General features: G+C 56.3%; 1 protein-coding gene and 1 pseudogene across 1 annotated transcript in view; both read right to left on the minus strand.

Annotated features, from left to right (window-relative positions):
* Window positions 1-25,001, minus strand: part of LOC136106399 (SUN domain-containing protein 3-like) — a 289,962-nt gene that overhangs the window by 257,826 nt on the left and 7,135 nt on the right. The gene's annotated exons all lie outside the window — the stretch shown is intronic.
* On the minus strand, window positions 11,530-21,129 carry LOC136106377 (antigen WC1.1-like; annotated as a pseudogene).

The following is a 25,001-nucleotide window of genomic DNA, read 5'->3' on the forward strand; positions in this document are numbered from 1 at the left end:
GTATTATGAGGTCTCAGACACTCATAATCCAGTCAGAATCATGTGGCTGTGAAGGGACAGTGAGGTCAGTTCTGTCTCTGGAGGTGACAGCCCAGCAGCAGGGACATGGCTGGGAAAGAACCTCTGCCAAGGTACCCACAGGCCCTACCCAGGAAGAGGCCTTGGAGATGGGTTGTCATGTCCATCCTGCCTGAGAACATGACGGGACAGCAGCAGTGACATGTGCAACTTGGAAGGTGAGGACTGGATATGAGGAGGAAGAAATGTCACTGGAAGGGCAGTGCTGTGGTGCAAGAGGTCACCCAGAGGGAGCTGGATCAGCCCATGGTTTGTGTTCCAAGAGCAGCCAGTGAGAGTGCAGACACAGCAGTGAAGGTGCAGAAATGCTGGGGTGAGAGCAGGTGGGGAAGCGAGATGGGTGTCTGCAGCCTGCAGGGAAAGAGGGGCAGGGGTAGGACCGTGTGGAACAGGCTGTGATGGAGATGGCAAAGGGCGCTGGCAAGGCTGGAAGGCACTCAGAGAACCCAGGTCTCTGTCCCCTTGGCCATGGCAGTTGTCTCTGCCACTGAGGCCCAGGAGAAGCCATGTTGTCCTCATGGCACTGGGGCCTCGGTGCCTCCTTGCAGCCCCATGGGGAAGCTGGAAGTTGTTGTCCCAGTGTTGCTCTTCCCTCAGCCTTGCACTCCCAGGGTCCCAGGAAGAGCCCTGAGCCGTGTGTTCTTACATCTCATCTGTACAATGAAAACATGGACTTTTGACCTAGTATTTAATAGAATCATAGCATGTCTTCAGTAGAATGGACCCACAGGATCATAGAGTCCAACTCCCATCCCTGCGCAGGACAACGATGACAGTTCACACCGTGCGTGTGAGGAGATTGTCCACTCTCTTTTTGGCCATGGCACTCCATCGACTCCTTGCACCCCCATGGAGTGTCACACCATTGCCCTGCACTGGGCATCGCACTCCCCACATCCCCAGGAAGAGCCCTGAGCCACATGTGAGGGACAGGATCTCCCTTCCTAGGGGCAGGGGCTCAAGGCTTGGCCATTGTCCTTCATCAAACAAACCAAGGGTTTTCTCAGCATCAGAGCTGCTTCACTTTGCCTTTGCCTGATGCAATCATTGCCTCCAATTATCTGCTCTAACGAGTCCTTGGGGAGGCTTTGTCAGATTGCAAATAAGATTTCATAAAGGAGGGTTTTTTCTTTCAAGGGTATTTTCTGTCATTTTTCATTATGTAGAAGAAGTGACAGCAGCATTCTACACTGGACATTGATCCCGAGGGTCTCCCGAAGACATCTGCACAGGCAGGAGAACAGTCCCTTGAGGCTGGACACTGTATGGACAACCTCGCTCCTCACCCCCCACCCCCAGTCTGCCGGTTCCCTCATTGGCCACCAGAGACTGCATCACTTTTCCTCACATCAGACTTCTCCACTGAGCTCTGCAGGAGATGCTGCAGCTCCTGTGCACCAGCTCCACCTGCTCTCCTGTGCAAACACTGCACAGTTTAATAAACAGTAAAACACTTTCCTCAGCTGTGTGTGCAAGCTGGATCTGATGAGGTCCACCATCCACAAGGGACATCCACACAAGAACTATTTTTAGACAGAGAAATAGGAAAGGATAGATAGAAACACAATTAACTTGCTGTGTACCATGTTAATTAGACCTCTGAAGACTGGGGTAAGTGTGTAACTGCCTGAGGCTCAAAGCAGAAACCAGACAGTGGAGAGGCAACTGAATGACCAAAGAGCAAGTGGAGGAGGAAACCTGAGGGCACTGGGAAGGGCGAACATCCAGACAGACTGTTGGAAAGTTGTCCTTTGACATGGACATTTAGTCAGGAGAGGTGGAAACTCCTAAATGACAAAGGAGATGAAATAATAGCGTGTTGGTAATAGAAGTACAGGGGAAGACCAATATTTCTTCTCCTGCCTTTAGTACACGGCCTGGTGATTCACTTTTTGTCCTTTTATTTTTTTAGTTAATATGTTAAACAAACCACCACCAAACCCACACAAACAAACAACAAACAAACAAACAAAGAAAACACAACAAAAATATAAACACGTCCACGTTTCCAACAGACATCAGTCATTAGTTGTCTCACCATAAACAGCCAGTGCCATTTTAGGGGACCCATTTTATCCGAGGTGCTGGCCTGGGATTGGCATCTATCACAGAGGACCTGGGGGAGACCAGAGCACCTTGCAATGCAGGTGGAAGTTAGGCAAGGGTTCCCAGGGCATCTACACTGGCACCAGGTGTTTGTGTCCCTGGAGCTGAAGACATTTCTGTCCTAAATCCATGCCCAGTTCTTCAAAACTCTTAGTTTTTCAAAGAAATAAATACCCCAAAATACTTAAAAAGAAAATAAATAAATGTTTAATATGTAAGAATGTAATATGTGCCATATGAAAAATCAATATGTAAAAAGCTATCCATGTAGCTGAGGACATGTGTGTCTTATATCCATTTCTAGTTGTGGAAAACACTTTCCTTTTTGAAGAAAATAACTCCCCAAAGACTTAAAAAAAAGGAAAATTACGTTGAAACCTTCCTTGGCTTTGAAACTTTGTCTTCAGTTCATATTTTAACTTTCATTGACATTAACTGACATCGGATGGGCCTGCAGGCATGAAGCCAAGATCATTTTGTGTCTTGCATAGCGCCTCATGCCCTCTAAACCTTCCCTGCCCAGGACTCCTCACACTTGGCTTAGAGCGAGTCACACTGAGGTGTTGGCTGGGTTTAGATGTTGGTTTAGATGGTCACCTACAGCACAGGTGCGTTCATGTCCCTTAATCATCTCCTCTGCTCCCATTAGAAACAGAGCCCAACATCGCAATGGGATCATAACAGAACTGAGGTTGAAGGGACCTCAGCAATCTGCAGTCCAACCTGTCAGAAACTGGGTCAGAACAAGGTGTTCAAGCCTTCATTCAATCAGAGATTGAAAACCCGCAAGGACAGAGGCTGCTCAGCCTCTCTGGGTGACCTGCGAGAGCACTTGGCTGAGCTCCCAGGGCAGGGGTGTCAAATTCATTTTCACCGGGGGTCACATCAGCTTCACAATTGCCTTAAAGGGCCGAATGTGTAAATGTAGGAGTAGTTAAATTTATACAGTCCTTTAAAATGACGTTCTGCCATTTGAGGGTAACCATGAGGCTGATGTGATCCCTGGTGAAAATGAAGTTGACACTCACCTCCTAGGGAAAAAGCTTTTCCTTATGTCTTGGCTGAACCTCTCCTCTTTCACCTGCCACCCATTCTCTTTTGTTCTTCTGCCACACACCATGGTGAAGAGCCTGGCTGTGTGTTCCATGATCTCCTTGTTGGTACTGACTGGCTGTGATGAGGTCCCTGTCAGCCTTCCCTTCTCTGGGCTGGACAAGCCCGGCTCCCTCAGCCTCTCCCCACAGGCCAAGTGCTCCAGTTTCTGGCTGTCCTGAGGCCCTTTGCTCAACCCACTCCAGCTTACCAATATCTTTCCTGAATTGGGATCTGAGATCTGGATGGAGTATTCCAGAGAATCCCTTCCCTCCACCTCCTGGCCGTGCTCCTGGTGGCACAGCCCTGGGTGCTCCTGGCCTCCCTTGCACCAGGGCACACGCTGCCTCCTGTCCAGCTCCCTGCCCACACAGACCTTTCCCACAGAGCTGCTCCCAACCAGACATCCCCAGCCTGTGCCATTGCCAGGTGAGTCCCCTGCAGGGGCAGACACTGGTGTTTGTCCTGCTGGGGTTTCCTGAGGGTCCTCCAAAGACTTGCTCTCCTCCTTGAACCCCTTCATTGAGCACAGAGGCCTGCCATATGGTTTCAGTAAAGACCCAGATACAGAAGTCATTGAGTCCTTCAGCACTAGTGTCAGTGTCTGCTGTTACTATATTTCCCTCTTCACTCAGCAGCAGCTCTGTTTTCCCTTTCTTCAGCTGTGGTCTCTAACACAGCTTTTGAAGTTCTTAGTTTGCTCTTTACTTTTCTTGCAGTCGCCAACTCCAGGTGAGCTTTGCCTTTCCTGAAGCCATCCCTGCACAGTAAAGCCAATGCACACGTACTCCTTGTCTGTACCTGTCCTTGCTGTCACCCCTGGCAGCTGCTTTGTGGCCCCTGTCTGCACATTGTGCTGTGACAGCCCAGCCCTGCTGCCCCACACGTGGTCCCACAACCCCATGGTGCAGGTTCAGCACAGGACAGGGTGCATTCAGGGTGGGGAACGGCCTCCTGACTTGATAGCCAGAGCAGTCCTTGGTGCTTTGTCACCCCATGGCCTTCCTGTTGTGCAGTCTCTCCAAGCTCCTGGAGAGGCTGTGTCACCTGTGGGGTCACAGGCAGCCCTGCTCCAGGGTCTGCCAGGGTCTGGGCCAGGAGAGAGCCTGGGCAGGGCTGTCCATTCCCTGAGACAGGCCCTGAGCCCAGCAGGAGGATGGACATGGCCTCACAGGGAACCTTACCTGTAAACCTGGGGTGCGCGGCCAGTGCTGGAAATGGCCCATGGGAGATGGCCAGTGACTGGGGGGTGATGAAGGCCCTGGGCCACCTTCCTGGTCTGTCCATGTCACCAAGGGCATAGAGCAGTCTCCTCTCTCCTGCACCTGCATGTCTTTGATCCCTTCCAGAAGCCCTGGCTCTGCACCACAACCCCTGGTGTGAGTCTTCACCCTGCATGGTCATGCACCACGAGACACACGCTGATGTTTTTCACTCCCAGGTACTTTCCAGCCCAGTCCAGTTCTCTCAAGGTTCTGCCACCTCCCCTGCCCTCTCTCCACCACCAGCACCCTCTCCCCAGCGAAGCCCAGTCAGGGCTGGTCCCACAGCAGTGCCCATTGCAGGTGCTCTGGGCACTCACCCCACAGCCTCTGCCGCTCTGAAGGGCAAAGCAGCTCCTGCAGCTCAGAGAGGAGTCACCCCAGAGGTGGGCGAACACACACGGCAAAAGGAAAAGGAGGCACCTTTGTCATTTGCTCTCCTCTCCAGCACATCCTGAGAGGTCTGCAGCCCCTCCATGCCATCCCCTCTCCCCAGGCCAGCACAAAAGCCCTGGCCCTTGAGGACCTCAAGAGCTCTTACTGCTCCAGGCACAGAGCAGCCTTCCAAAGCTGGTGCAGTCAGGAAGGTGTTTTCATTTCACATTTGTTCTAACTATGCTGAGGATGGATCTCGGACTGAAAACAAACAAAAAAAGCTGTTGTAGGTTCATTTATTTCACTTAAATACAGTGAGAAACTCCCCATTTACACAAAGTGCCTCAGTCACACAAAATGTGAGGATACTTAATGGGATGAATAGTGACATAACTTTGAAGATAACATCATGTGTGGAAAAGGGAAGTAGAGAAAGAAAAACAAACTTAGCCTGTCATGATGTACACTGGAGCCCACTGCAGAGAAAGTAGGCCGTCTATGGCTGCTGAAAACATCCAGTAATCAGCTTCCTCAGAGCATTCTTGAGCTCCTGGTTCCTCATGCTGTAAATGAGGGGGTTCAATGTCGGAGGTACCAGCGAGTACAGAACAGACATCAGTAGGTCCAGGAATGGGGAGGAGACAGAGTGGGGCTTCAGGTAGGCAAATGCACCAATGCTGATAAACAAGGAGACCACGGCCAGGTGAGGGAGGCAGGTGGAAAAGGCTTTGTGCCATCCCTGCTCAGAGGGGATCCTCAGCACGGCCCTGAAGATCTGCACATAGGACACCGCAATGAACACAAAACATCCCAAAACCAGAAAAACACTGAAAGCGAGAAGCCAAATTTCCCTGAGGTAGGAGTGTGAGCAGGAGAGCTTGAGGATCTGGGGGATTTCACAGAAGAACTGGTCCAGGACATTGCCCTTGCACAGGGGCAGTGAAAATGTATTGGCCGTGTGCAGCAGAGCATTGAGAAACCCAGTGGCCCAGGCAGCTGCTGCCATGTGGACACAAGCTCTGCTGCCCAGGAGGGTCCCGTAGTGCAGGGGTTTGCAGATGGCAACGTAGCGGTCGTAGGACATGATGGTGAGAAGAGAATACTCTGCTGAAAGGAAAAAGACAAAGAGAAAGAGCTGGGCAGCACATCCCATATAAGAAATGTCTGTGGTGTTCCAGAGGGAGTTTGCCATGGACTTGGGGACAATGGTGGAGATGGAACCCAGGTCGAGGAGAGCGAGGTTGAGCAGGAAGAAGTACATGGGGGTGTGGAGGTGCTGGTCCCAGGCTATGGTGGTGATGATGAGGCCGTTGCCCAGGAGGGCAGCCAGGTAGGTGCCCAGGAAGAGCCAGAAGTGCAAGAGCTGCAGTTCCCGTGTGTCTGTGAAAGGCAGGAGGAGGAACTGGGTGATGGAGCTGCTGTTGGACATCTGCTGTTTCTGGACATGGGGCACTGACTCAAGAAGTAAAGACAGTGACAAGTTAGGGGAGACTTCTCTGGGGAAAATCAAAACCATTTCTCACACACCCTCCCCTGCTCCAGACCCTCTTGTCCTTTTCCAGACCTTCTTCCAGCTCCGTGTCTGAGCCCTGGCTGGTGCTGGCTGGAGGTGCCGTGAGCAGCAGGGCCTGTGCCCCCTGGCTGTTGGGGAGCCAGCCCTGCTCTGCAGCAGGGGTCATGGGAACGGGGGGCAGGAGACAGACCTGGGGCTCGAAGTTGTCATCTGAAACTGCTGCTGGTGCAGAAGGGCCTGTCAGCATCTGCACTCTCAGAAAGAATGACAATGGATGGCAGAATGAAGCTTGAGACATTTGGTTCTTTTACAGCTTTCTGCATATTCCCAGGACAGTGTTCTTGTATCCCAGAAACCCTCAGCATTTCTGACTCATTCACCGTGAACAGAGCGAGACCTGTGAGACCAGAGGATGCCTGTGGGTCAGTGCAGAGTGAGGGCAGCTGCTCTGTCCCTCTGTCTTGCTCCAGCTGCCCTGGGCTGGCACCTTTCTGAGATGGAGCCTGATCCCACTCCCTTGTTACCCTGAAAAACCACCAGGCACTGCTGAGAGCAGAGGGATCCACCTCACACCATGACTTGTCTCAGCCTTTCCCAAGGTCTCAGCACCCCACGTTTAACCCAAGAAACACACCGCTCATTCCCCAGCCCCACAGACTGCATTGCCCACACCCCACAGGTCAGAGCAAAGCTCGACACGTGTTCGCATGGACACACCTGCAGGAAAGGACCCACAAGATGAGGCTGTGACTCTGCAGCTGAAACTGCCATCCCCAGAGAGCCTGACAGCAAGAACAAGATCCCAACAGCAGTGACCCAGAGCAGGGGAGCAAGAAGGAAAATGCGGTGAGGGTGGGTGTGAGAGAGGCCAGGGCAGAGGCAGCCGGGCACTCAGAGAGCATCACCCTTCCCCAGCTGTGCAGCCACCTCCCAGACACCAACATTGCCGGGCAGCTGCTCTCAGCCTCTGTGCTCTGCAGAGGAACTGGAGCTCTGGCTGCACAGGAGCTGCTTCATGCCTTGGAGGCCCTGGCCCTGAGGGCAGAGGCTTTGCTGGGTGGGACAGGAGGCCAGGGGGCTGCTCACAGGAGGGATCTGCACTGCAGGTGATCACGGGGACTTTCCTCTGTTCTCCCTTTCATAACAATTCCGGGTTTAGTTTCCTCTCATTTCTGATAATTTCCCTGCTGCATGGAGATTCTCCCCCTGGGAGGTGTTTCCCTGTCCATGTCTCTTCCCTGTCAGTGCTCACAGACCCCATCCCACCCTCTGTGCCCTCCTCCTGGCCCTACAGATCCTGCCTGTTCACAGGGCACTGCCTGGGGGCATCTTCCTGTTTGCAGGCTGGAAAACAGGACAGGTCAGACTAGGCTGAGGGGTCCAGCCAAGGTGATGCAGGTGCTGTGCACAGGCAGAGGGGTGGTGAAGGGATGTTATGAGCCTTCTGGCAGATGTGCTGATCACTCAGAGTTGCAGTTCAGGAGTCTCAGTGACTTGTTTAAGCATGAGAGCTCATTTTCATTTTATCCTTTCCTGCACCCCTCACCTCTTGGGAGAGGAAACTGAAAAGACAGGCTCAGGAAAGTTCCTTATCTGTCTGGTAATCCTTGCATTGATCTTCTACTTGAGGCATCCCCCTGGAAAAGTCCTGGGGGTGATCTGGAGCTGTGAGCAGCACTGACTCATACAGCACCCTCTGCACAGCAGAAGCACCTTTACTGCCCTAATAGGGTTTGCTCCTTCTACCTACATCTTCTCCCCTCGGTGTTGTTGGGATCTCCCCGGTCAGGCAGAGCACTGATCCTGGCAGGCGGCAGAGTCCCTTTCCTGGCACAGCCCTGGGGTGCAGGGACCCTGCTCTGCAGGACAGCCCTGGGCACCCCTGGGTGCTCACCCGGCTTCACAGCTGTTCAACATTGCCTGAGAGAGGCCCCTCCTTACAGATCCCACCAGCTGTGCCTGTACCAGTTTGAGGAGGTGGCTCCAGGAGCTACAGCTGCATTGCCCTGCACCCAGAGACTTACCATGGCAAGGGCTGCAAAGGTTTCTCCTCCAGTGAGCTCTCAGTCATCCTCCCAGTCCTGACCACCTTTAATCTCTCTCTGCCTTGCTCGTCTCCCTGAGATCCCCAGGCAGAGGCCTCAGCCCTGCTGCGCTGTGCAGAGGAGCTGCTCCTGGGCAGAGCTGTCTCTCTGCAGCGCTGCCGCTTGCCAGGAGCTCCCTCTGTCCCAGGAGCCCAGCCCAGCTCAGCAGCACAGGAGCAGCCCAAGGCGCTTTAATGACCCTTCTGGTGGCTTTGGTGCTGAGTCCATGGACCTCAAGCCCTGGAGGAAGCTGAAGAAACCTCTCAAGAAGTCAAAGTCAGATTCAAACTCCAAAGTTTCTTGTTAAGTCAATGTATCCCATTGGGGAACACTACTGAGGAAATGTCCCCAGGGTTGGTTAGAGCAGAAAAATGGAGGTAGTGATGACTAGTGAGGAAAAGCAAAGTAAAGGTGGATCTGATGCTCAGTAAACCTGGTTGTCTTTCATTAACCAAAGGGCCAAGCCCTGACCCCAGCCCTGGGAAGTCAGATCCTGTCCCTCCCACGTTGCCCAGGGCCCTTCCTGGACAGTGTGATGTGGGGCTGTGCAAGGCCAAGGGCAGGACTATGGTCCAACACCTCCCAGGTTCCTGGCTGGGGACAAGGAGGCCATGAGGCCCCTGTGCTGGAAGGACAAGGTGTCTCCTCACAGGCATCAGAGGTGCAGACAACAGCCATAGCCAAAGGGAGAAGGAGCTCATGTCTGGTAGGCCTTTCAGCATCTTTACGTCCCTTGATCATCTCCACCACAGCCTGTCCTGTGCTGTGGCATCCCCTGCACCTCTTTCCCTGCAGGCTGCAGACATCCCCCCTGCTGCCCCACCTTGCTCTTGTCTGAGCATCTTCCTTCCTTTGCTGAGATCTCTGCATCCTCCCCAGCTGTTCCTTGAAGCACAAAGCCTTGGGCTGATGCAGACTCCCTCTGCTGACCTGCTCCACCACAGCACTGCCCTTCCAGTCACATCACTTGCTGTTCATGTCCAGCCTGGACCTCCCCAGCTGCACTTTGGGCCATTATTTCTTTCTCAAACTCTTTCCCACTATGCGGAAAACCTCCACCACCTCTGAAACCACCCTTCAAGCACTCTCAGGCTACTCCTGCACTGCTGCAGCCTCCCCAGCGCTGCTGGGCCAAAGCAGCCCAGGTCCCTCAGCATCCCACACCATGCGCACAAGGTGCTGAACCTGCCTTGGCACAGCCCTGCACTCTCCAGTTCCTCCCTGCTTCTCCAAACTGGGAAGTCGCACACTGGCAGACCCCCGTGTGTGTGGGATCACACCAGTGCTGAACCGAATGGGATGAGAACTCCAGGTGTCAGTGTCCCCACGCTCCTCCTCATGCAGCCCCGTGTGCAGCTGCCTTGTTCATGGTGAGCGTGCACCACGGGCTGGTGTGGGGACCTTGGAGTGCCCAGGCCCTTCTCCTCAGGGTCACTGCTCAGCGTGTTGGGTCCTGCTCTGTCCTGATGGATGGGGTTATTGTCCCACCCTGATACAGCACTGTTCAGTTCCTGGGATCAGCAGACTGAAGCCAGCTCAGCTGGAGCTGCGAGTGAAATGTCAAAGTTACAGAGGTCGAAGAGGGTAAAGAGAGGGACTTCTGGTTGCATTTTCGATTTCGCTGTTCGGAAGTCCCCCGGCAAGCCCTTGTGGAGGCAGCTGACGTTACCACGGCGATGGTGATCACATCCCCTCCCCTTTGCCTTGAAAAAGCTTCTAGGAGGGCAGAGACGCACCAGGCACTGGGAGGTGAACGAGGTTATGGGGCAGGTGAGCACGACCCACGCTGTGCTGCAGCAGTGACCGTGGTAGCTCGTGCAGTAGGGCGCAGAGGTTCTGTCCCTCCTTGCTTTTAGACCTCTCACCTGTTTCTGGTGACACACACTGGGGAGTGGCAGGGCCAGTCCTGTCGGACACAACCAGCTCTTGTAGGTCAGATTATCAGCGGTTTTGTCCGGGTGTGTTTTTTTTCCCCGGTTTAACTAAAGGCAGCAGTGGTTTCTAGAAAAGGAAAGCTGTTGCTGCTGTTAACACAAAGAGTGTGTCTACACAGACACTGCCCTCCAAGGAGGATGCAGCCACCCAGGTTTCTGGTTGTGCAGAGTGTCTGTGCCCGGCATTGGTACCAGAGGATGGTAAGGGAGGCACCTGTGTACGATGTGACCAGGTCAATGACTTACTGTGCCTAGTGGCAGAGCTTAAGGAAGAGGTGGAGAGACTAAGGTGCATTAGAGAGAGTGAAGAGGAAATTGACTGGTGGAGTCAAACCCTTTTGACTCCTTAGGGTGGGCAACAGGAGATGACGAAGCCCTGTCCCTCCTGCCATAAGGCAGATAGAGCAGACCTAATTGATGGGGAGGAATGGGAATAGGTCCCTGATCGGAGAGGTAAAAGAACCCTCTCTTGAACCCCATCACCACCCCTGGTGCCCTTAACAAATAGATATGAGGCCCTGGACCCAGAAAATCAGGCAGAGAACAGCCAAGAAGATGTGCCTGGATGGACCATGCTCCTGGATGGACCTCATCTACAAAACGGATTACAACTGCAGCTGTAAGAAAAAATCAAACAAGGGTGGTTGTAGTCGGCGACTCCTCCTGAGGGGAACAGAGGGCCCTGTATGTCGCCCAGACCCATCCCACAGGGATGTCTGCTGCCTTCCTGGGGTCGGGCTGAGGGACATTAATAGAAGACTTTTTCCGGAGCTAATTCAGCTCTCAGACTACTATCCCCTGTTAGCAGTCCAAGCTGGTAGCGAGGACATTAATAGAAGAAGTGCCAAGATAATTAAAAAAGACTTTAAAGCACTGGGTCGGTCAGTTCATGGAACAGGAGCACAGGCGATATTTGCCTCAGTTCCTGTGCTGTCTGGGATGGATGAGGAGATAAATAATGAGAGGAGTAGAAAAGCCCATCTCATTAACAGGTGGCCAAAGAATTGGTGTCACCATCAACATTTTGGGTTTTTTGACCATGGGGCAAACTCCATGGTATCTGGTCTCCTCATATGAGATGGGCTTCATCGTTCTAGGAAGAGCAAGAGGACTATAGCCCAGAAGTTGTCGGGGCTGATCAGGAGGGCTTTAAACTGGGTTTGAAGGGGGAAGGGATTGAAACTGGGCTCTCCAAAGATCAGCCTAAGGATGGAAAGCCTGAATTAAGAGTGAAATCAGCAGCCTACTTGAAGTGCATGTACACTAATGCATGCAGTATGGGCAACAAGCAAGAGGAGCTGGAAGCCATCGTGCAGCAGGAAAGCTGTGACATAGTTCCATCACAGAAACATGGTGGGATGACTCATACAACTGCAGGGCTGCTATGTGTGGCCACAAGCTCTTCAGAAGACACAGGCAGGGTAGGAGAGGTGGAGGGGTGGCTTTATATGTTAGAGAGTCTCTTGACTCTGTTAAACTTGAGGTCAGCAGTGACAAGGTTGAGTGTCTGTGGACCAGAATGAGGGGGAAGTCCAACAAGGCCGACATCCTCGTGGGTGTCTGTTCTAGACTGCCCAACCAGGATGATGGAGGAGGTGAATGATTCTACAAGCAGCTGGCAGATGTCTCAAAATCAACAGTCCTTGTTCTTATGGGTGACTTTAACCTGCTGGATATCTGCTGGGAGCTCAATACTGCACAGAAGAGGCAGCCTAGGAATTTCCTAGAGTGTATAGAGGACAATTTCCCTCATTAGCTGGTAAATGAGCTGACCAGGGGTAAGGCCCCACTAGACCTACTGTTCACAATCAGAGAAGGGCTGGTGGGAGATGTAGTGGTTGGAGGCCACCTGGGCATAGCGACCATGAAATAATAGAATTTTCAATACTCAGAGATGCAAGGAGAGCCGTTAATAAAACCTCTACACTGGACTTCTGAAGGGCAGATTTTTGCCTATTCTGAAGTCTAGTTCAGAGCATACCCTGGGAAACAATGCTTAAACCACCTTGGGGTTCACTTCTGCGGGGTCACAGCCCAGGGCTGACGCTGATTGGCAGCTCTGTCATGGGCTCTGCACTGTGGGACCAGCGTGACCCAGGCAGCTGGGAGATCTCGGGATGAAGAAATGGGCACTGGGGAGCATCATGGGATCTGTTAGAGAGTCATTTTGACTAGAAACTGCCTGTGGCAAAGCAGGATGGAAGCCTCTCTGTCAGCATGATTATTCCACAGGGACCACGGGCTCTGGCAGCACCACAACCTGACCCCAAGCCTGTTGTCCCTGAGACAAACCCCTTCCGCACCACCATGTCTTTGTTCTCTGCTGCTCCTGTTAAAACTCGTGAAGATTTCCTGACACCTGGGCAGACACAAACCAGCTCCGGGTCAAACCCCCTGAGACTTTTAATAAGCACAAATATGATGCACAATGTAAAAATGGAAAACAACTGGAGGAAACTCTGGTCTGTTGGTGCTGCCCATGGGCAAAGGGAGGCGGTTCCTGGTGCCCACAGTTCTCCCAGCTGCACTGACCTCTCCTCCCTCCCAGCTGCACCCACCTGCACAGCAGGGATGGGCTCTCCTGGCCGGGGGCTCAGGGGCTGCTGTGCACCCAGCTCTGTCACAGCCTTTGTGTGTCACAGATGTGCCAGAGAGATCTCTTCAGCGTCATCGTAGCCCATGCTCCCCGGGGACAGGGACGCGGTGTCTCCTTCAGCTCCAGCGACCCCAGCACTTCTCTGGGAGCACAGGCTGCCCCCTGCAAGCAGCAGTGTGGGACATTGCAGCTCACGCCATGGGGTCTGTGCATCACCTTCCTGCTCCTCACCACACTTAGCTCCTTCTCCCACCCTTCAGTCCCTCCACGGGAAACTCCTGGGGCAGGTGCCCCCTTCCCAGGAGGTTTAGGTCTCAGTGCAGCAGCAACCAGGGTGGCAGTGGGGGTGGCACCCCAGGAACCAGCAGTGCTGAGTTTCCCTCTCACCTCTGGGTGCATCACTGGGTTCTGCTCCCTCCTCTGGCACCCTGGGCATTTCCCGAGCTCCCTCTCCAGGGGCATCGCCCTCCCCAGGGAGAGAAACCTCCCTGGCATCATCATAGCCATCCACTGGGTCACCCTCAGGCAGAACAGAAACATCTGAAAAGAGAGGGGAGCTGGTGACAACGAGAAGATCCATCGTGCAGAGCAGAGGATGGGAGGCACTGGTGTTGGCAGCAGCACAGGAGACCCTCAGGTCCTCCTCATCTCTGACGGTGACACCCAGTGACACCTCTGTCCTTCACTTGTCTGCAGGCAGATCAGCCCCTTCCTGCTTCATTACCTGGTGCTGATCCCAGACCATCCTCCTCCTCTCGGTGCCCAGGGTAGGGCTGCAGCTGGGTCAGGGACTGCTCCGAAGAGGAGCCTGGAGAGATGTGCAGTGGGTGTTATGGGACGAGACCACTGACCTGGTTTGTGGCCAGTGCTGCTGGGGAAGGGGGACCCACAGAGCTGGGGCTTCATGGGGAGGAGGGCTGGGAATTCACCCTGCTCCCCTGGGACAAGCCCTGTCTCAAAGGTGCTCCCAGAGCTGCCCCAGGACAGCTCTTCCCTCACTCGTCAAGTGGCTGTAGGGGCAGGAAGAGAGGGGCTGTCCAGCTGTGACGGACAAAGCTGGTTGGGAGGCAGCTCCTCTCCCGGGCCCAGGGCTGCGGTGCTCTCCCCACAGACCACACAGCCCCAGCACTGCAGGGACCACGGGCTGGGGGCTTCAGGGGATCAGCCCTGGGTTGGGGTGAGGGGAAAGGGTCCTGCAGATGTGTCCACACCCACCTGAGCGACCAAACCTCGCCTGCTTCTCCCACACTGGGCTGTGACCGATCTCCTCGTACACGGCCTCGGGAAAGAGATCCTGGGCTGTCCTGGAGCCTGGGGACAGAGGCAGAGCTGGCATGGGGACAGGCAAAGGGGCAATGGGACCCCACTGTGCTCCCCAAACCTGTTCCTTGGCCCAGCCCAGGACTGCTCCAACAGCACAGCCCCACCATGCTGTCCAGGAACAGCTGCCACATCCCCAGTGAGGGCCACATTACTGTGGAGATGATCTGGGGCAGCATCACCCTCACATCAGCCCCTTGGAGACAGCGCTCAAGCCCCTCTGACCCCTGGGTCATCCCCCTTGTCTGACCCCAGAGCAGCTCCCGTGCTTCCCCTCCACCTGGAGCCAAACCCTGTTTGCCCCACGAGTCCATAGCAGGGCCCCTGTCCTACCAAGGGCAGGCAGGGCTGAGCAGAGGGTCAGCCTGGGACCTGACGCCATGGAGATGGGCCCTGCTGCCCTGTGTTCCTCCCGTCTTCTCCTTTGCCCCAGAGCGCCCTCCAGCACTACTGAGAGCACTGTCAGCCTTGGCCATCTCCCCCAGGATAACATCTCCTACAGGATAACATCTCCCCCAGGATAACGTCTCCTACAGCATAACATCTCCCCTGGTCCTGCTCTGCCCTGTCTCTCCTTGCTCCATCTCTTGCTCCAACCACCTCTGGGCTCTCTCCACCCCTTCCTGCTGTTGCCCTATGGCCAGACAGTCAAAGGGGTGTGTGGGACAGGTGGCAGCACACAGTCTCCTCCCCTCAGCTCTGATTGTACCCCTTACTGACCCTCCGCAGCACCCCCAGGCCTTCCAGGAGGGATCACTGGGAGCTCTGTGGAAGGACCCACCTCTGCGCCCAGCCCTGGCACTGAGCGCTTGCCAGGCCAGCAGGGCCAGGAGCAGGCAGAGAAGGGCCCCCAGGATGATGCAGATGATGACGGGCACTGAGATTCTCCCACTGACAGTCGGACGGCCCCGGGTGGGATCTACACGGGCAAGAACATGGAAGAACAGCACCAGCCCTGGGAAAGATGGAGGCAGCACCAGCCCTGACCCCCATCACACAAGGCAGCAGAGAGTGGAGGGCCCCAAGGGGGAATGATGGAGAAGCTTCCACCCTGCTGACTGAATTTTACCCCCTCCTCAACCCCCACATAATCACCCCAGTGCCTCCTCCTGGGAGTTTCACGCTCCAGCAAGAAGTCCCTTCCACCCAACTGTGGGTCAGAGCCTGGCCCTGGGATACCCAGCCCTGGGGAGGACGAGTTACCTGCTCGGGGTGGGGATGCTGCTGTCCTGGGTGCAGCTGCAGGGGAGGAAAAGGAGAGCTGGGCTGAGAGGGTGGGAGTACATGTACCAGGGAGCCTCCCCTGCAACACACAGCGTGTGTCTGTAGGGTCCCTGACACATCCCACCCCAATTGCCCCTCCCGTAGTGCTAGAAAGGAACCCAGGACAGGGCCGGGGGACTCTGCCCTGGGCGGCGGGCAGGGTGGCACAGGCAGCCCAGGGGATGGATGGTGCTGGAGCTGCAGGGCCCCATGGGCAGTGGCGCAAGGACACCCAGTTCCACCGAGGCTGCTCCCTGCTTGGCACCAGGCTGCTGCACCCCACAGGAACGTTCCTGCTCTCGGGAGCTCAGGGGCCGTGCCAGGACCAAGTGGGTGAAAGGCATTTCCTAGCTCCCTGCCAATACCTGACCAAGGGGTCCCGGCCCCCGCTCACCCGAGCAGCGCACGGCAGCGTCTTCCTTATGCCGGCAAGCACGTCCGTCCCCAGGCCGGGCCCAGCAGTCCTGCAGAGACAACTCCGTCCCCCGGCACTCCACCCGCTCCAGCCAGATGGGGCCTTGGCCCACCCCAAAAGCAGCCTCATGCAGGGCAGACACCGCGGGGCCACAGCCCAGCTGCCTGCACGCCACCTGGGCATCCTGCATGTCCCAGGAGTCATCGCACACTGTCCCCCAGGAGCCGCGATGCCAGAGCTCCACTCTGCCCGAGCATCCGTCCTCGCCTCCCACGGCACGGATCTTCTCCCTGTCTGGAGAAGGCAAAGAGCTCCCACGGCACTCAGACAGCAGAGGAGCCAGGCAAGAGGAGCACGCGGAGGAGCAGCTCCCTACCTGTGCAGCTGCTGGAGTTGGGGCACGGGGCCAAAGGCTCTGGGGGCATTTCTGGGCGTCCCCCTGAAGAAGGAAACACTGTGGTGAAGGGACTTGCTCGGGGGATTGTGCAGAAGAGAGCGGGGCTGAGCTCTGCTTGTGCCTGTTTGTGCCATCTTGGTCACAGAGCAGCAGGAGGGTGGCCATGGAGGGGAGGCTCCTCTGAACCCTCTCTGGTCTCTGCTGAGAGCCCACTTGGAGATGTCGCTGCCTCCCCCAGGCACTGCTGGGTGGCAACGGCTCCCGGACATGTGGAGCACTGAGAACTGTGGTCACATCTGTGCCACCAGCAGCAGAAGAGTCTGACATGGCAATGAAAACCCCTCCAAGCTCTTTCTCTGCCTTTGGCCGTGCCCAGAGGGGAGCAGAAGCTGGGGTGACACCAGTGCCTGAGTGGCTCAGAGTTACCATTGCAGGTGATGTGGGTCTCATCTCGCAGGTCATCGCAAGACTGTGGGTCCCAGGGGGCGGATGGACACTGCCAGAAGGAGCTGGTTCCCTTCTCACATTGCACGTAATCCAGCCAGGCAGGGCCAGACACCCTGCCATAGGGCAGGCCTGTTTCCAGGGATCCTCCGTCCCCACAGCCCAGCTCCTTGCACACCAGTGACACAGTGTCAGGAGTCATCGAGCTGGAGCAAACGCTCCCCCACGTCCCATTGTAGAAAACCTGGAGGCGCCCGGAGCAACCATCACTGTTCCCCAGCCTCAGGTCCATGAACTCTGGAAGGAAAGGCAGCAAGAGAACGGCTGGTGTGGGGTTGTGGGAGCCAGGACACCCCTGTGCTCCCCAGGCCCCCAGCCAGGCAGGACAGAGCCAGCAAGTCCCCCTTGCACCCAGAGCAGAGAGAAGTCCCTGATGGACACAGTCCCTGCTCTCCCCGCTCACCCTGGGGGACAGCTGAGCTCCCCAGGGACCCCGGCGAACTGAGGGTACCCATGCATGGGTGTCCCTAGGCCAGGCTCAGGCAGGGGCTCAGGCAGGGACAGCCCTGCATCCCGGCCTCCGGGGAAGCATCCCAGCACAGCTCCCGGCACACACCTGAGCAGATGACACCCGCGTCCTCTTTGTGCCCGCAGTCGTGCTGCCCCCAGGGCCCGGCAGCGCAGTCCCAGAGAGCAGCTTCGGCCCCGGAGCAGTTCACACCGTCCAGCCAGATCTGCCCGGAGCCTTCCCCGAAGCGAGCGGAGCCGGCCGCCTCCATCGCCCCTCCGCAGCCCAGCTGGTGGCAAACGACGGCGGCATCAGACAGGTCCCAGCCATCATCACAGACGGTCCCCCAGCTGCCCTGGTAGTAGATCTCCACTTTCCCTGCGCAGCGCCCGGGCCCGTTCACCAGCCGGACCCGCCGGCTCCCTGCAGTGGGGAGGAACCCCAGGTGTTGTCAGGGGGTGGCCGCCCCCCCACCCCATCATCTGGGGACCCGTGCAGCGCTGCTCACCCCAGCAAATGACTCCCACGTCCTCCACAACCCCTCCCAACAGGGCACTCCTGGGCAGGGAGGTGTTGCAGCGGGTCAGGCTGGCCTCGTGCCCTGCGCACCGGACCCCTCGCAGCCCCACGGGGCCCGTCCCTCGCTCAGGCTTTGGGGGGTTGTAGGCTTTTTCTGCCTCTCCACACCGCAGCTGCCGGCACACCACGCTGGCCTCCCGCACGTCCCACTGGTCGTCCAGGACTCTGCCCCACATCCTGTGCTGAAAGATCTCCACTCGCCCGTCGCACCGGCTCCCACCGCCGACCAGCCGCAGGGACACAGGGTCGGCTGGGCCTGGGGACAGCAGAGGAGCCACAGCCATCAGCGGCACCGGGCAGCACGGCAGCCTCCAGGGAGGAGGGCAAGGGGGGGTTGTCCGACCAAACAGGGCAAGAGTGAGCCCTGTGCTGACAAGAAGCGAGGGCAAAGCCCAGGCCCTGTCTGCAGCTCACACCCGGCTCTGCTGCTGCTGGGTGGTGGGATGAGGCTCTGCAGGGCTCTCTGTGGGGATGGGATGTGTTTGTCTGCAGCTTCAGGATGGAACAGAGCCCCACCAGCCTGTTCTGGGCTCATCCTATGGAACCTGGGCTGGGCAGTGGCACCAGGGTCTAAGGCGCTGCCCTGGGGACAGGTGTCTGTCTCTGTTCAGACCTCAGCTCTCCCAGAGCAGAGCAGTCAGTCTGAGCAAGGAAAGGCCCCAGGGATCCTCCAGGGAGAAATTCAGTCTGGTGCTGCCATGGGACCCCTGCTTTGGGTGGCCATGTCTCACACAAAGGGAAACGGAGCTAATGCACCATTTTCCCAGCACTCACCTGAGCAAATGACAGCAGCGTTGTTCCCGTGGGAGCACGGGGAGGCCCCCAGGGTGACCACTGGGCACTGTCCCAGGTGGGCTTCAGTCCCATCACAGTGGAATGAGTCTCTCCAGACAGGGCCAGTCTCTCTCCCAAAATGCTCTCCTCCAGGAATGGACTCAGCAAACCCACAGTTGAGTTGATGACACAGAACGTGGGCATCTGAGAGATCCCAGCGGGAGGCACAGAGGGTCCCCCAGCTCCCCAGCACCTGGACCTCCACCCTCCCCGCACACGCTGTGCTGCCATTCACCAGCCTGAACCCTGTGTACTCTGGGGACAGAGGAGGAGAGAGGGTGGGTTGGTTTTCTTCTCCTTCTGCACGGTTTTCACACTGCAGACAGTCCCATCATCCCTCCTGTCCTACATCCACCCAGCCTGGTCCTTGCTCTGTCCCCAACCCCCGGCACAGCCCCAGTGTTCAACACCCCACCCCGAGTCCTCACGTGTGCAGCTGACAGCAGCGCTGTTCATCTGGGTGCAGGCCTGGTCCCTGGAGGACCCCGTGGGGCAGGAGGACAGGAGGGACTCATTCCCCACACACTGCAGCTCTCCATCCCACACGGGACCAGCCCCTTCTCCAAAGTGACCTCCTGCAGACTCAGGCAGGGCCACGCCGCACTGCAGCTCCCTGCAGACCACATCAGCAGCCTTGGGGCCAAAGTGGGAATCACAAACACTTTTCCACTGGTCTCCATCACGGATCTCCACACGTCCTGAGCAGCGGCTCTTCCCGTCCACCAGACGGACAAATCCTGGAAAAAAAACACCAAAAAACAAATCATACAAACCTGTGGGCAGGCAGGAGGGGTTGGGCAGCTGGTCAGCACTGCCTGCACAGGGTCCTGTGTCCACAGGGCTGTCACAGCTTTCCCCAAGGACCGGTTACTCCAGCAATGACAGTCCCAGCTCAGCAGAGTGGTTGGCCACACTGGGACCTGCTCCAGCATGTTTGTTGCTTACTGAGAGCACTGCCAGGGCCTTCCCCCGTGCCAGCCCCAAAGGTGGGAACAGGCTGACCCCTTACCTGAACACGTCACTCCAACATCCTCAACATGAACACAGTTATGTTCACCCCATCCTCTGTGTCTGCAGTCAGACAGGGCAGATTCAGTGCCGTTACAGCCGACATCATCCATCCAAATAGGGTCAGATCCTGCCCCAAAGTGTCCATAAAAATGAACTCTGACAGCAGATCCACAGCCCAGCTGCTTACAAACCACTGCTGCATCATTCATGTCCCAGTAGTCACCACACACTGTCCCCCACTGTTCCTGGTGTTTCACCTCCACTCTCCCAGCACAGCGCCTGCCGCCATCCGCCAGCCTCACCTCCGCAGCACCTTCAAACACCAACATGGGATGTGTCAAGAGAGCACCAAGCCCCAGCACTGCAGCTCTGGGGGAACCTCCTGCCTGGGTAGAGTCAGGGGTACCAGGGTGGGAGCCCCCTCCCCTGCAGGTCCCCAGAGCAGTGTCAGGGTCCCTTCTGTCCCTACAGCTGCACAAGGCTGGGGGTGCCCATGTCCAGCCCTGCTGGGTCATTCTCCATCCCACCACACAAGGAACCTCTTCCCGCCCCAACAGCCACCTACCCCCCATCCATGCCCACCCACACACTGCCCAGCTCTGCACTGGGCACCCGCTGCCCCCAGCCCAGCACCCCCTGAACCGCCCCGTGTACCCAGGGCTGCAGCTTCCCATATAAACCACCTGCCCCAGCACCATCCAAACCCAGCCCATCCCCAGAGCTTTCCTGTTCCCACTGAGATGATCCAGAGGATTCCACATCCCCTCCTCTCCCTTGGCATCAGCCCAGCCCCTGCCCTGGGCCAGGCCCCCCAGGAAGGACGTCTCCCTACTGCAAATGTCCCTGTCCTCTTCTCTCCGTGGGGCACAAACTGCCCTTGTGGGGTAAGGGCTCCCCTGGAACAAGGGGCGCTTAGCAGCACACAGAGGTTGACAGTGCCCTGGGGATCTCTGGGTGCTGCCATCGCCAGTGAGGCCACCACTAGTCCAGGGTCAGAGTGCTGGGGACAAGGGGTCCCTAAATGGTACCCCAGGACAGGGGGTCTGTGAATCCAGCCAGGCACAGAACACTGGAGCCCTGGAAAAGGAAATACTCTCTCCCACCCAGACAGGCACAGGGAAAGGCACAGGCTCCATGGATCTGAGCACTTTCTGCCCCCTGTGTCAGCAGCACCTGCAAAGGAACCCCATTCCCATGACCACACAGGTACTCGCTAGCCCTGGGCGGTGGGACAAGGGAGTCAGCACTTACCCCTGCACAGCTGTACCCAGAGGAGCAGCCACAGCGTCTGGGGGGACAGGAGTCCCTCTGTGCCCATCCTGAGCCTCCTGCCCTGATGGCACATCCCTCTGTGCCACACTCCCTGCCACAGCTCCAGGGACTCGGGGGAGCAATGATGACAGGAGGGCAATATATCTCTGCAGATGTCCCCCAGTTACAGGAGGAGCCAATCGAAGCAGCAGCACCTTTTTAGACATTATCGGGAGCTATCTCCCCTCCGACACGGCCCAGTCCTCCAATGAACTTCTCCAGCGCCGTTCATGACCATATATGAGGGACGGCTCCGCTGCAGGTGCCACATCACTGCAATGGTAGAACATCACAGGACAGGGCTGGCTGTAGTGGGGGAAACAGTTTGTTCACCCCTTGAGCTCTGAGTGCGGACCAGGAGCACTGAGCATGTGCTGCAACAGGCACATCCAAGAGCCCGAGGTGAGAGTGTCCAGTCACCCCAGTGCCATAAGACCCAGGGGGCTGGGACTGCACCGGGGCTGTGTCAGGAAGGGAAGGAAACAGCACCTGTGACAGAGCCCGCTGTGTTGGGAGCAGCAGCTGGGAAAGGGCCTTAGCCCAGGGCAGAGCCCCATCCCAGGAGCGCTGGCTCACCCACCGCTCCCTGGAGAGCCCGCGGAAGGTCCCTCACAGGAGCTGGAGCTGGGACACGTCCCTGTCGTGGCAGCAGACGTGCAGCCCAGAGGCTCAGACGTGTCCCAGACTGTCAGCATGTCACCGAGGGGCCGTTATTCCCCACGGGTGGATCAGAGCTGCAGCCTGCAGGTGCACAAACCACAGCCCCCGTGCTCCCCCCGCGGCGCCCGGGCAGGAAGTCTGTGGTTTCCTCCTGGCGCCGTGCCCGGGCTCATCCCTGCGGTGCCCCTAAGACACCCCCAGCCCGACGGCTGCAGCCAGGGCTGCAGGGGCTGCTCCTTCAGCCTCGCAGGCACGGGGCCGGGCAGCTCCTGTAGCTCCTGGGGACCCTGTGACAGCACATGGACGGTCAGCACCAAGCTCCATGGCCATGGGGTGACACTGGTGACGTGAGCACTGTTCCTCCTACTGCCACTGCTGTGTGCTCATTGGTTGTACTGACAGTGACCTCACACCTTCTACTGCCACTGCTGTGTGCTCATTGGTTACACTGACAGTGACCTCACACCCTCTACTGCCACTGCTGTGTGCTCATTGGATATACTGACAGTGACCTCACACCCTCTACTGCCACCGCTGTGTGCTCATTGGTTACACTGACAGTGACATCACACCCTCTACTGCCACTGCTGTATGCTCATTGGTTATATTGTCAGTGACCTCACATCCTCTACTGCCAGCACTATGTGCTCATTGGTTACACTGACAGTGACCTCACACCCTCCAGTGCCCTGCTGTGTGCTCATTGGTTACACTGACAGTGACCTCACACCCCCCAGTGCTGGCTCAGCCCACAGCACCCACTATTCTCAGCTGGTCTCTCATCCAAGCACTGACCAGGCCCGATCCTGCTTAGACGAGATTGGGCGTTCTCAGGGTGATGTAGTTGCTTAATTTATATATATATATGTGTACATATATATATATATATATATCTATATCTATATTTAAGTTCCCCGAGTATATCCTGATAGTATCTGAACTAAACTCTTTTTTTAAGGGCAGAGCAGAGGGGCAGGAGAACCTCTCTGACCTACTGACCACCCCCTTCTAACCCACGCCAGGTACCATTGGCTTCCTGGCCACAAGGGCCCAGTGCTGGCTCATGGTCACCTTGTTGTCCCCAGGACCCCCAGGTCCCTTTCCCCTACGCTGCTCTCTAACAGCTCATTCCCCAACTTACACTGGAACCTGGGGCTGTTCTGCCCAGATTCAAGACTCTACTGAGACCCCAGGGACCTCACCAGCACAACCTGTTTGCTCTGTGCACGTGTTGGGGTCCTCACCAGCACAACCTGTTTGCTCTGTGCACGTGTTGGGGTGACCCCATCTGGAAGCACCCACCCAGTCACTTGCTCAATCCCCAGCAGTGGGATGGGGGAGGGAGCTGGAAGGGCAGAAGCAAGAAAGAAAACCTCATGGGTCAAGATAAAGACAGTTTAAGAAGTGAAGAAATAGTTACTCACAGCAGCAGATACATATGTCCAGACTGTCTCTGAGCAAAGGATGTTTTGATGTGTGGGAGATTTGAGGGATTTTCTTGAGGTTGTTGTGTGGATGGGTTTCTATTATATGGAGATTTATTTCTGAACTATCCAGGCTCAAAGGAATTTCAAGGCCACCTCGAAAGCTGAAAGCAGGACCTGCTGTGGGAGTGAGGCAGTTCTACAATAACAGGACCTCAACAAGATGTAAATCAACAGACCTATCAGCAGTGAGACTCAGGTGCGTGGGCAGCACGTGACCATGGACAATATCCAATCAGCTAACGCATGCTTGGAGCGTGGATGCATGACCAGGAAATAACTGCATGTATAAGGAGGCTTGTTTCTGTAATAAATGGCTTTGCTTAAATTCATATGGGATCGTGTGGAGTCCGTGAGTTTTCGCCCTCGCATATGATTGTCACTTTTCTTGTTGTGGATTGTCCTATCACCTTTTTCTCTCCAAATCCCTCTCCCTTTGCCTGGGGCTTTCACCTGCCCCAGTGTCCATGGATAGAGAAATCTGTCTCACAGGAGCCAGGCGGGGAGAAGTATTTGACACTTGTCAGGACCAGGAGCCCAAACTGCCCTCTGCTCTCGTGCTGGTGGGTCTCTGCACCCCTCTGGTTCTTCCCCAAAGACTCCTCTGATCCTGCTGGTGGGTCTCTGCACCCCTCTGGTTCTTCCCCAAAGACTCCTCTGATCCTGCTGGTGGGTCTCTGCACCCCTCTGGTTCTTCCCCAAAGACTCCTCTGATCCTGCTGGTGGGTCTCCGTACCCCTCTGGTTCTTCCCCAAAGACTCCTCTGATCCTGCTGGTGGGTCTCCGCACCCCTCTGGTTCTTCCCCAAAGGCTCCTCTGCTGCAGGTGGCAGGCACGTTGGCTCCTGTGGGGAGCTGCTGCAGCTCAGCGCTGTTGCAAGGAGCAGAATCTGATCCCAGAGCAGGAGAGGGGAGGAGGCGGCTGTGACCGACATCCTCTCCCACTTCAGCATTGCCCAGATCCCTCCTGGGATCTCCTCCACCCATGGTGACCCTGTGGGAACTGGGGCAGCCCAGGCTCACACGTACCAATGCTCAGCACCCTGGAGCCAAAACTGCCAACTAAGTATTCCATCCCATCCACGTCATACATCATATAAAAGGGGGAGAACACGAGGGTCTCCCCCCTCTCTTCGACTGTGGCTGACATCTGGGGAGGATCCTGCCTGCTGTCCCTGTGACCTGAGGCCTAGGGACAGACCCTGCATCCTTGAATCCAGTTCTGGTTCAATGCAGAGTCCAGCCCAGGACTTCTGTGTGCCTGCACTTCAGTTACTGGAGCAGCTCTGAGCTTTGCTGGGGAATTCAGGACTTGTTTTGTATATTTTGTGTTATTTTCTCTATTTTCTTAGGAGCATTAGTAAAATATTTTTAACTTTTTTTTTTCCAACTTGCAAGTCTGTCTAGCTTTTCCTCCCATCATCTTTACTCTCCATCAAATGATTGGTCAAAGCACTTGTCAATCATCCATGTGCTGCACTCCCACCAGCCGTGATTGGTGCAGCCAGCACAGCCCAACCCTTAGCTCTGCCCAGTTTGTTCAACTCTCGCCAACTTTCCTGCAGGCCTCAAAGCTTGATTGGCTGCTTACATATCAATCACTTGACTTGCCCCGCCTCCTCAAATGTGATTGGCTGTCCTGGGCCCACTGACTCCCCATAGACTTCTGGGCAGTTGTTGCCAGGCAACGAGCTCCGCCTGAAAACGACGTCGGGGGCTCTAAACAAAGGCTGTGG

This window comes from Patagioenas fasciata, chromosome 11 (genome assembly GCF_037038585.1).
Source record: "Patagioenas fasciata isolate bPatFas1 chromosome 11, bPatFas1.hap1, whole genome shotgun sequence".
NCBI lineage: Eukaryota > Metazoa > Chordata > Aves > Columbiformes > Columbidae > Patagioenas > Patagioenas fasciata.